Genomic DNA, 11,617 nt, shown 5'->3' on the forward strand with positions numbered 1-11,617 from the left:
ATATTTAAATGAAAAAAGTTCTTCCTATTGTGCCATCCAACCAATTATTGATCAAGTACTATACTGTGATGATAGGAAAGCGTACAAAAGCAAGGTTCTTACCTAAGCAGGTAGGCAGGAATATTGTACATTTTTTAACTACAGCCACTCATTTTGCCACTTTATAATGACAGTATAGTACTTGATCAACAATTGGTTGGGAGGCACAAGAGGAAGAACTTTTTTCATTTAAATATAAATAGTGTAGATGCAGAATGGTTTAAGGCAAGGATGGGCAGAATTTAGGCTTGTGAGATCTTTGATTTTCGGGCTAAAACCCTGAGTTTCACCAGCCAGAGCCAGGTGCGAGTGGGGGTGGAAGTGGGGGGAAACACACTTAGAATCAAGGAACAGGTGTATCTCTAAGCTTTATTGATTTCAGTAGCCTAATTGAAAATGGGAAATAAGTTGTTGCAATTATGAATGTATTTTCCCTCCTTGTCTGTAGCAACCGTTCTGGTTTCAGCGTGTGCCAGTTACTCACATTTATGATTCTGGTGCTGGTGCAGATGCTTTACTTTATCGAGTAGTATCTTTGATGCAATCGTTCTTGAAATTGTGCATTTTATTTGTAAAATAAATGGTTGCCCCTGCAAAAAAGCAGGGTATGACATTTGAATACTGAAATGCAACAAAGAAAACAGTGAAATAACTGGGAGCTTGAAACCCTTGCTTATCCCCTGGGGGGGGCACCCTCTTCAGGGGATGGGCCCGTATCCATTTGTGCGACGGATACTCCTCGCGGGAGGTGGGTCAAGGACTTCTAGTAGTGGGGGATTCAATTATCAGGAACACAGAGAGGGGGGTCTGTGACGGAGGTGAGGACCGCATGGTGACTTGCCTGCCTGGTGCAAAGTTTGCGGACATCACTTGTAGATAGGCTGATAGAGAGTGCTGGGGAGCAGGTAGCTGTTGTGGTGCATGTTGGCACCAACAACATGGGAAGTGTGGCCGGGAGGTCCTGGAGGCCAAATTTAGGCTATTGGGTAGGAAACTGAAAGCAGAACCCAAAAGGTAGCATTCTCAGAAGTGCTGCCTGTTCCACGTGCAGGACCAGCTAGGCAGGCGGAGATCCGGGGTCGCAATGCGTGGATGAGATGTTGGTGTATGGAGGAGGGGTTTAAATTTGTTAGGCAGTGGGGAACGTTTTGGGACAAGCGGGGCCTGTACAAGAGGGGCAGGCTCCACTTGATCCAGAATAGAACCAGGCTGCTGGCACACAACATTAAAAAGGTGGCACAGCAGCTTTTAAACTGATCCCTGGAGGAAATCTGACAGGAGCCAAGGGGCAAGGAAGCTTCCTTCCGTAAATGGAAGTCTTGCCCTAATGAGGAGAATAAAAAGGAACATAAACTGTGGCAAAAGAAATGTAAGAAGGTGGTATGGGAGGCCGAGAGAGACTATGAGGAACAAGTGGCCAGCAGCATTAAGGGGACTAATAAAAGCTTCTTCAAAATATGTTAGAAGCAGGAAACCCGCCAGAGAAGCGGTTGGCCCTCTGGGTGGTGAGGGAGGGAAAGGGGAGATAAAAGGAGACTTAGAGATGGCAGAGAAATTGAATGAGTTCTTTGCATTTGTCTTCAGGGCAGAAGACTTTGGGCAGATACCCCTGCCTGAATGGCCCCTCCTGACCAAGGAATTAAGTCAAATAGAGGTTAAAAGAGAAGCTGTTTCAGACCTAATTGATCAATAAGTCACCGGGCCCTGTTGGCATCCACCCAAGAGTTATTACGGAACCGAAGAATTAAGTTGCTGATGTCCTGATATGCAACTTGTCCCTTAAAACAGTCATGGTGCCAGAAGATTGGAGGATAGCAAATGTCACACCGATCATTTAAAAGGGAAGGACCCAGGTAATTATACGCCAGTCAACCTAATGTCTGTTCCAGGTAAGATGGTGGAATGCCTCATCAAAGATAGAATCTCAAAACACATAGACGAACAAGCCTTGCTGAGGGAGAATCAGTATGGCTTCTGTAAGGGTAAGTCTTGCCTCACGAACCTTATAGAATTCTTTGAAAAGGTCTACAGGCATTTGGATGTGGGAGAACCTGTGGATATTATATATCTGGACTTTCAGAAGGCATTTGACACGGTCCCAAAAGCTGCTGAGAAAACTTCACAGTCATGGAATTAGAGGGCAGGTCCTCTCCTGGATTAGGAACTGGTTGAGGTCCAGGAAGCAGAGAGTGGGTGTCAATGGGCAGTTTTCACAATGGAGAGAGGTGGAAAGTGGAGTGCCCCAAGGATCTGTCCTGGGACCTGTACTTTTCAACCTGTTCATAAATGACCTGGAGGCAGGGCTAAGCAATGAAGTGGCCAAGTTTCAGATGACACCAACTTTTCCGAGAGGTGAAGACCAGAAGAGATTGTGAAGAGCTCCAGAAGGATCTCTCCAAACTGGGAGACTGGGCAGCAAAATGGCAGATGCGTATCAATGAAAGTAAGTGTAAAGTAATGCACACTGGGGCAAAGAATCAAAACTACATATAGGCTAATGGGTTCTGAGCTGTCTGAGGCAGATCAGGAGAGAGATCTTGGGGTGCTGGTGGACAGCTCAATCAAAGTGTTGACCCAATGTGCGGCAGCAGTGAAGAGTGTTAATTCCATGCTTGGGATCATTAGGAAAGGCATTGAGAATAAGACAGCTAATATTGCAATGCTGTTGTACAAATTGATGGTAAGGCCACACCTGGAGTATTGTGTCCAGTTCTGGTCATCGCATCTCAGGATATAGTGGAGATGGAAAAGGTGCAAAAGAGAGCAACCAAAATGGTTACTCGGCTGGGGCACCTTCCCTATGAAGAAAGGCTACAACGTTTGGGCCCCTTTAGTCTAGAAAAGAGGTGCCTGAGGGGGGACATGATTGAGACATACAAAATCATGCAGGAGATGGACAAAGTGGAGAGAGAGAGACTCTTTTCCCTCTCGCATATCACCAGATGATCCATGAAAGTTGAGTTTTGGGAGAGTGTTGGGAGAGTAGGACAGACAGAAGAAAATATTTCTTTACCTAGTGTGTAATTAGTTTGTGGAACTCCTTGCCATAGGATGTAGTGATGGCATCTTGCCTGGATGCCTTTAAGAGGGGATTGGACAAACTTCTGGAGGAAAAGTTCATTATGGGTTACAAGTCATAGTAGGTGTGTGTAAGCTCTTGGTTTTAAAGGCAAGCTGCCTCTGATTGCCAGATGCAGGGGAGGGCACCAGGGCACAGGTTGTGTCTTGTCTTGTGTGCTCCCTGGGGCATTTGGTGGGCCACTGTGAGATACAGGAAGCTGGACTAGATGGGCCCTTGGCCTGATCCAGCAGGGCTTTTCTTATGCTCTTATTGCAAATCGCTTAGAGATTCACCGATAGATCTCATCTACCTTCTGCCCACTCTGGTTTAAAATACAACAAATGCCCTGACCTGTAGGGGAAAGTGTTTCATTAATTCTGCTTGATTGTTGTTAGATGCTTGCTCAGAAAGTAACATCAAATTTCTGAAAGTGGTACTCCACAAAACTAGTAACTAGAGACTTAGGGCCTGATCCTATCCAATTTTCCAGTGCCAGTGCAGCCGTGCCAATGGGGCATGCACTGCATCCTGTGGTGGGGAGGCAGTCCCAGAGGTCTCCTTAATGTAAGGGAACATTTGTTCCCTTACCTTGGGGTTGCATTGCGGCTGCACCAGTGCTTGAAAATTGGATAGGATTAGGCCCTTAATTTGCTTATTACCAAACTTTCAGAGAATCCAAAGGCTTAAAAAATAAACAAACCTGATAGCATTTCAATTTTATTGTCCTTAGGGAAAGAGTCTTTGTGGATCTAATTAGTTCTTTAGTTTAGTAGGTCCAAGACTCTATGCAGTCCCTGTTCTGCTGATATGCTGCTTCAGATATGAAATGACCAGCCAAGATAATATATCATGGTTTGCAGCTTTGTCCACTTTGGTGATGCTAGTTGTTTCCCCCTCCCTTTGGGGACTTAATATAGATGGGCTGGATTAGGGCTGGGGTTCTTTAACCTCTTTAATTGGTGCAGAAATGTATATTTTCACTGATGAGCAATACATTTAGAAATGCCCTTTAGAAACAGTTAAAAGAATATTCAGACACTAAAGCAGCAATTTGAAACCTTTGGAACATGGGAGGTTAACATGGGGGGCTCACATCCTTCCAATGGCCCTATTAATAAATGGCCCTCACCAAACTCTCGCAGCACACCTGCAGACTGTTTGCAGCACATCAATGTGCCTCTGCACAGTGGCAGAAAATCACTGCACTAAAGTCATAAGCAGAAGTACAAAAAAGTTATTAGGAAGGAGACACTGCCCTCTAGGGAAGGCAAATGGTATGGAGGCCAATAGAACCCTTCACACTAGGCTTATAAAGTCCTTGGAATCCACCTAACAAAAGACCAGGATAACTGTTGCATCAGAGGATACATGAAAGCAAGCAATGGTGCCCTAGAATCCCAGGAAGGGAGCAGAATGTGAATGCTCACACCATGTGAGGAGGGGCTGGTCAGTGAAGTACTGCCTGAAGCTACCCAAGATCTGTGCTGGAGACCTGCACTGTTGGCTATATCTTGCAAGCAATGAAATTACTTTTTCTAAGGTGTTACAGTATGAATTAGCCCAATGCTATGGCTTCCATGACTCCTCCCTCCCCCATTTCCAATACAATCCTTTGGGCTCTTGAGTTGCCTGTTTAAGGGCCCAATCCTATCCAACTTTCCAATGCCAGTGCAGCCCTGAGGAAAGGGGACAAATATTCCCTTACCTGGAGGAGGCCTCTGTGCCTGTTCTCCTACTGCAGGACGCAGCGCATGCCTTGTTGGCATGGCTGCACCAGTGCTGGAAAAATGGATAGAATTTGGCCAAAAGCCTTTTCCTTTCCCATGACCTTGATAAGTTAGCAGATAAGCATTTTATCACAAAGTAGCAGAGTGCCTATTGCTACAGAGACGAGGAAGATTCCTTGTAGCCGAGATCAAAACACTGAAATATAGAGAGACATTGCCAGCTTTAGATATAAAGCTGTGGGTTATGAAAGAAGTTATTCCAGCAAAGAAAGCAATAGATGCAGAGGTTTCATTTTTGTTTAATCTTATGATGGATAAATGCATTTCTATCACTGCTGAAAATAAATCTATGAGCACTAAAAGTAACAACCCATGAACCCTAAACAAATCAGGGCCCAATCCTATCCAACATCCCAGAGCTGATGCAGCTGCAATATAGCCCTGAGGTGAAGGAACAAACGTCCCCCTGTCTTGAGGAGGCCTCCGTGACTTCCGCCACCACTACAGGGTGCAGCACGCACCCCATTGGCAAGGTTGCATCAAAGCTGAAAAGGATTGGACCCTCAGTGTTTCCTGTTGCTTCTTGAAGTGGAAGACAATAAGTGTGAGCAGGTGGCCAGATAAGCGAAGTGAAATGGGGAAAAAGGGTGATCATAACAAAAACACATACTCCTGGCTTGGTTATTCCATGTGGCTAGCTGTTTGTTGCAATAATAATAATAATGTAAGTTCTCTCTGTTGCCTCCTATAGTGTTAGTCTAGAAGCTCTAAGTCTAGCATTCTCAGTGACTGGTTTTGTTCTCACAGTTCTCTGTAGTAAAGCGAAAAAGCTGTGTTTTGCAAAGCCTTGGCTAATGAAGAGAGATGAGTCTTGAGCATGATGGGGGGAGTTTATGAACTGCTGATAAGTGAAACTGCAGGGAAACAGGGGACACCAGTACTAACACAGATAGCACTTTGAAATCAGATGTGTAGAAATCATTTGTCCCCCAAGAAAAAATCCAAATAGCTTCTTATTGCATCTGAGCCTCCAATATGAAGCTATTGAATTTAGATTTTGCAAAACCAGATGACAGCTCAGCTGTAAATTTAATTTGGAAAAGTCTGACCAGTGTTCTCTTTTGTTACACATTCAGAGGGGAAAAATATTAAAATGTTATAATATTATATTAATTCCTTATCAACTATATATTTAATTTCCTTTGATTCAATAAATCAGTGTGCATCATTAAACACCGTTTTTCCACTTCATTCTTGCTGACAACACAATTAGTCAGAACAATGGGCCAAGATTTCAATGCCACCATAGGTTTATCAAGAATATCATGCTGTGGAAAAGCCAGGATGACTGGTTCACAGAGGCTGCATCCAGTCCCCTCACCAACACGGAGGGGTAAGTCTGCTCTGGCCAAGCTTGGCTGACGCAGGGGTCTGGAGAGGGCGGTGAGGAGGTGAGAGGAAGGATTTCCAGGGTGGGGGGAGGGCAGGCGGAGGGTGTTCCAGGGGGCGGGCAGGCGGGGAGTGGGCAGGGGGACTGGAACCCAGAAGTTCTGCCAGATCCCAATCCTGTTCCCTGAGCAGGGTGAAGTGGCTCCAAACCACTCCATTTTCCTCGGACCTGAGTCACCTCCTGAGGTAGTGCAGGTCCAAGGAGATCCATTGGGGCTGCGGTGGCTTATCTAGTGGTAAGGGAAAGAGTTTCCCCTTACTTCTGGCTGAGCCAATTCTGGCCCCAGTCTTGTGCTGGATACAGCGCAGGCCTCCTGGCTCCAGTGTAGGATAGGATTGCACTGCACTAGTCCAATCTTATTGGGTACTAATTGTTGGCAAAATGAAGGTTTCGCCAGTGGTGACTGCCTTATGGGCTTCTGACAAGCTGCAGCAGCCTCACACATGGTAACTGTGCTGGATCAGTCTGTCGGTGATGCTAACTCGGGGGTGGGGAGGCAACGGGGCAGGGCAGATTGGGTCCAGGAAGGTGGCATGTTTGACAGCAGTGATTTCACCACTATGGGTCCGTGTGGACCTCCTCTGCACAGCGTAGGCTTGACCCAAGATGGCACACCTGCACCAGCAACATGGAGAGCATAGGATTGGGTGATAAGGCCGAATCCTGATAAAGCCATTGGCAGAACATGTTTCACCTGCAGAAATGTCGCAGTGATGACATAAACAATGAAGCCGTGAGTCCACATGGCTGGCAGCCATGCATGCATGCCAGTACAGGAGCCACTCATCACCAGTGCTGGTAAGCTGGCAGCAGGGGCAGGCGGTGGGACGAACAGGTGTGGGGTGGAACAAGGGAGTGTCTGAGAAGGAAAGGGGAGACTGGGAGCTGGAACATGGGAGGGAGGGGTGGATACTAGTAGCAGTGACCTGAGCCAGGATCTTGGTCCATTCCTTCCCTTATTTCCTCTCCCTTGCTTTTCTTGGTATCACACCAGAAAAATGGCTGGCATGATCCAAGGAGGCCCATTGGGGCAGTGGATGCTTGCCCCATGGTAAGGGAACACATTTCCCCTTAGCTCTGCAATTACCCCCCCCCCCGGATGTAGCGTGTGTTCCATAGGCATGGCTGCATCCTGTGGGGGGTTTAGGTGGGATTAGGCTGTAATTTACAAATTATAAGCATTTCTGCAACACACTACAAGGAGAGCCAATGAGAAGAGGAGGGACAGCAGCCAGCTGAAGCAGGTGGTTGGTGGGTCTGGACTGCAGGGTGTGGAGCATCCCCAAGTGGGCAGTTCAGTTCACCTGGTGGGTGGGCCACTCCGGCAAAGTATTATTAGTATTAAGTATTATTACTGTCACCAGACTGATTCTAGTGGTGTGAATTCCTTAATGCTTTCAGATGCGTACAGCTTTTTGTAAACTAGGTCAGAGAATCATGACTGTTGTTTTCCACTCTGCTTTAGATTCCTCGGGGCACGAGTGCCTGCCTTAATCAGTTCCTCCCTGTTCTACTACCCTTTTTATAGTCTGATGTTTCACAGGGCATACTCCGGTTTCTACCTATGGAGAGTCATAAACTCAGTTTTCTGGGTCAGGGTGATACGCTTTAATGGGTTTTGTTATAAGAACAAATGGAGTTAAAATGCAAAGCCATCTAAAGTGTGTAATGAGAGCGTCTTCCTTTCATATTCCAAATGAATTTAGCCAACTGTGAAGAAACCACATGCTAGGATATGAAATTCCAGAGGTCTTTGAGATGAGGCTTCACAGGGACATTAGCAAATGTTAGCATATGCAGTTTCCAATTTTCCACATGTTCTGGATAAATGAGTTAGTTTTGCACACTAATTTCATCTAATGTTCAATCCGATTAGGGAACCAGCAGGCCATTGAGGACTGCCACAAAATCAAATTATTGGTTAATACGGTGATTGCATATTTGAAAAATGTGAATTATAAAATGTAGCAGACGATATCTGTTTGTTAAACTAGTTGTGAAACTAATTTATTCTCTGTTGCCCTGAGGATAGTTGCAAACTCACTCTTGTTGATGTTAGTTATTCGTCTTGTGAAACAGGGGCCTGTATCTTATTTCCTAAGATGCTGTAATGGGTTAGTTCCCAGAAGAGCAGCCATTTTGACAGGGGAACATTGGTCAGGTCCAATGGCACACTGGCAGTGTCTATATCCAAGGACTAAGTGGACATGGATGGATGACATTGTCACTTCCCATACCAGCACCACTGGCCCGGGGGGAGGAGGAACTGTCATTAGAAGCAATGACGTTGGCTGCCTATTCTTTGTGAACCCTGAATACAGAGGTTACCAGATACACCAGGTTAAATCTATGTAGATGGGCTCAATGACAGCCCTACCAGAGCTGCCCATCTGCTCCTGAATGCAAGAAACCAGCAGTAGCAGGTTGCCAATGGCTTAAAAAGTGAAATATAGCCTGAGGCCCAAGCACAAGATGGAGAGGTACTCTCTCTGCCAAGCTGACGGCAAGGAAGGCTTGCGGTGGGCAAGTCAGTTTAAATACTCCCTTCGCCACTGATTGCCGTGACGGTCAAATTGCTGGCCCAGTTCTCCAATTCTCCAGTAGGCCTATGCAATGTCCCACCTCTAGTCCGAAAGTGGATGTGATTCCACCCCCTCTGGCACCCAGTGGGAGCCCAAGGAGAAAAGTAGCTTTTCTCCCAGGCATGTGACTCCAACTCAATATGCACAAATAGTGGAATCTTTCGCAGTGAACTTGTTCCCACATCCACTTTTATTCATCCTGATTGTGTCATCTGAAAAGGTTTGGATGTTAGGCTGGAGTCCTTGCTCCTAATGTGAGAAGGAAAGGCTTGTCATTTTCAATATTTTCTTTGCCGAAGACAGAAAAGATATGTTATTACAGTGGCATTGCTAGGGGGTGCAGGGATGCAGCCTGCACTGGGTGAAGTGTATTGGGGGATGATGCGCACTGGGGGAGTGATACCACTATTGACCAAAATGGCTAAAATTGCAGTTTGTAGGAATAATACCATCATGCTATATACCATTCAATGTGTAATTTACAGAAGAGTGCAATGGAAAAAACCAGAGTGAAATATCTCAATTCTGCCAAAAATTATGGCCAAAAAACCAGAAAACAAAAATGTGACTGTCTTATGTAACAAAAAAGTACATTTCCTTAATTCAAAACGGATCAATGAGACTAATTGTTCGAAGAGCCAATGAGATGTTATTATGACGCTGCATGGAACCAATAAGGTGTCAGTAAGGAGATACCCTAGAGACTGTGACCCCACTAGTGACCAAAATCGCAAAAATTGTGGTTTGTAGGAAGAATATGATCATGTTATATACCATTTGATGCATAATGTACAGCAGAATGTAATGGAACAAACCGCTTTGAAATACCTCTATTCTATCAAAAGGTATGGACAAAATACCAGTGGGGGCAGGGCGATGGTACATCACCATGCTCACTACTCAGGTTGTTGCCCCGCCCACTGCGTAAGAGGAGGTCCATCATGGGGGCGACACGCTGGCGTTCTCCACACCAGGTGACACAAACCCTCGTGACCTCACTGATTTGTTATAAGACCAAACAGCAAGCTACTAACTGTTTTTCCTTATTTGTTAATTGAATTGATTAGTTGTTGCCCAGTGGGAATGGACAATCGAGCCCAGCCTTCTGCATATTTATTCAGCTTCAGCACCAAAAAGACAAATATTTCTCTACTTTTTCCTTAAACAAAAGCAAAACCCAACAAACTCAACAGGAGAATTGTACCTATTAGACTGGAGCAGAAAATCCATGAAAGGTGAAGCTGAGCAGAAATAACTACAAAACACAGCTGGTCCTTACATTTGAGAAAAGCTCTTTCAGTCACATTTGGAGCTGTTCATTATGCTTGCGATGTCAGGTAAATTCTTTTGTATGCTCAGCTCTGGAAGTTAATGTGAATAAATGACTAGATCAGGCATGCGCTACAGCTGCTTGCAGCTGCTTACCACTCTGGTGGTCCCCACTGAACAAACATGAGTTAACTGTAAAAAGTTGCTCATTGAAGATAATGCTGGCAGGCCACTCCATGATGATTTGTTCTCAAACTGAACTAATGTACTACAACAGGGGTGTCCAAAGTTTTTGGCAGGAGGGCCACATCGTCTCTCTGACACTGTGTCGGGGGGCCGGGCAAAAAAAGGAATTAATTTACATTTAAAATTTGAATAAATTTACATAAATGAATATATTAAAGATGAACTTATATGAATGAATGAAGGTCTTGCAATAGCTCAAGGCCTATAACTGGCCTTGCACAAAGCAAGGCTGGCCTTTCCTTTGCTGCCACTGCTGCCTCACAGACATGAAACAGCAAGCAGTGGAGGGAGCCCTCATCCCACAGCTAATGTGAGAGGTCAAACAGTCACCCTCATGCTGAGAGCAGTTGCGTCAGGACAATGTGGGCTCCAACAAATCTCCAGAGGGCCAGAGGCTCACTGGAGACTGGAAACTCCCTGAGGGCCACATTGAGAGGCCTCAAGGGCCGCAAGTGGCCCCAGGGCCGGGGTTTGGGCACCCCTGTACTACAAGATAGAACACTGGGGAAGAACAGCTACTCACTGATGCTCTCTAGCCACTGTATTTTATGAAAATAATGAGCAAGTACATGGCCATAATTCTATCAAGCTATGTGCACATGTGATGGAGAGCTGTGTACCTGATGGAAGGGAGATCTTTGAAATTTCTGCTGCTTTCAAATATGCAGCTAAACAGCCAAACCCCTTTCAGCACCAAAGGAAATTTAATGTAATTTAAACATGATGATCCATGCAGATGGCACACCTGTAAATATTTCAAGTGGCTGTTATCTTGGTTAAAAGATGCTTGCTTCACCCAGTAAGCCATGGATCTTCAGTACTAGCATACTAGCCACATGCAGTCCAGGAAGACACAGATGCGAATCCTGCACACAAATTACCCAATAAGTGTCTCTTAAACAATGCAGCAACCATGTGACACAGCTGTGTCACATTCAAACCAAGCCCCAGCTTTGTAGGACTGCTGTCCTAGAGTAACCCCTGGTATAGGCTGGAGTCATTTAGAGGTTCCCACAAACCATGTTTTAATGGGTGAATACATTCAAGGATGAGTGCAGTATAATCTCAACTTATGGTTTGCAACACAGTTAAAATGGTAAAGATGGTTATGATAGAATCTATATGTTTCAAGTTAATAACTCTTTCTTTCTGGAAGATAACTCAAATCATAACTAGAGTGAATGAAGAAAACAAATAATGAAAACTCTTAAGATCATTCCAGGCCAGGGAATAGTTTCCTTAG

Source organism: Tiliqua scincoides, chromosome 3, assembly GCF_035046505.1.
Source record: "Tiliqua scincoides isolate rTilSci1 chromosome 3, rTilSci1.hap2, whole genome shotgun sequence".
Classification (NCBI taxonomy): Eukaryota; Metazoa; Chordata; class Lepidosauria; order Squamata; family Scincidae; genus Tiliqua; species Tiliqua scincoides.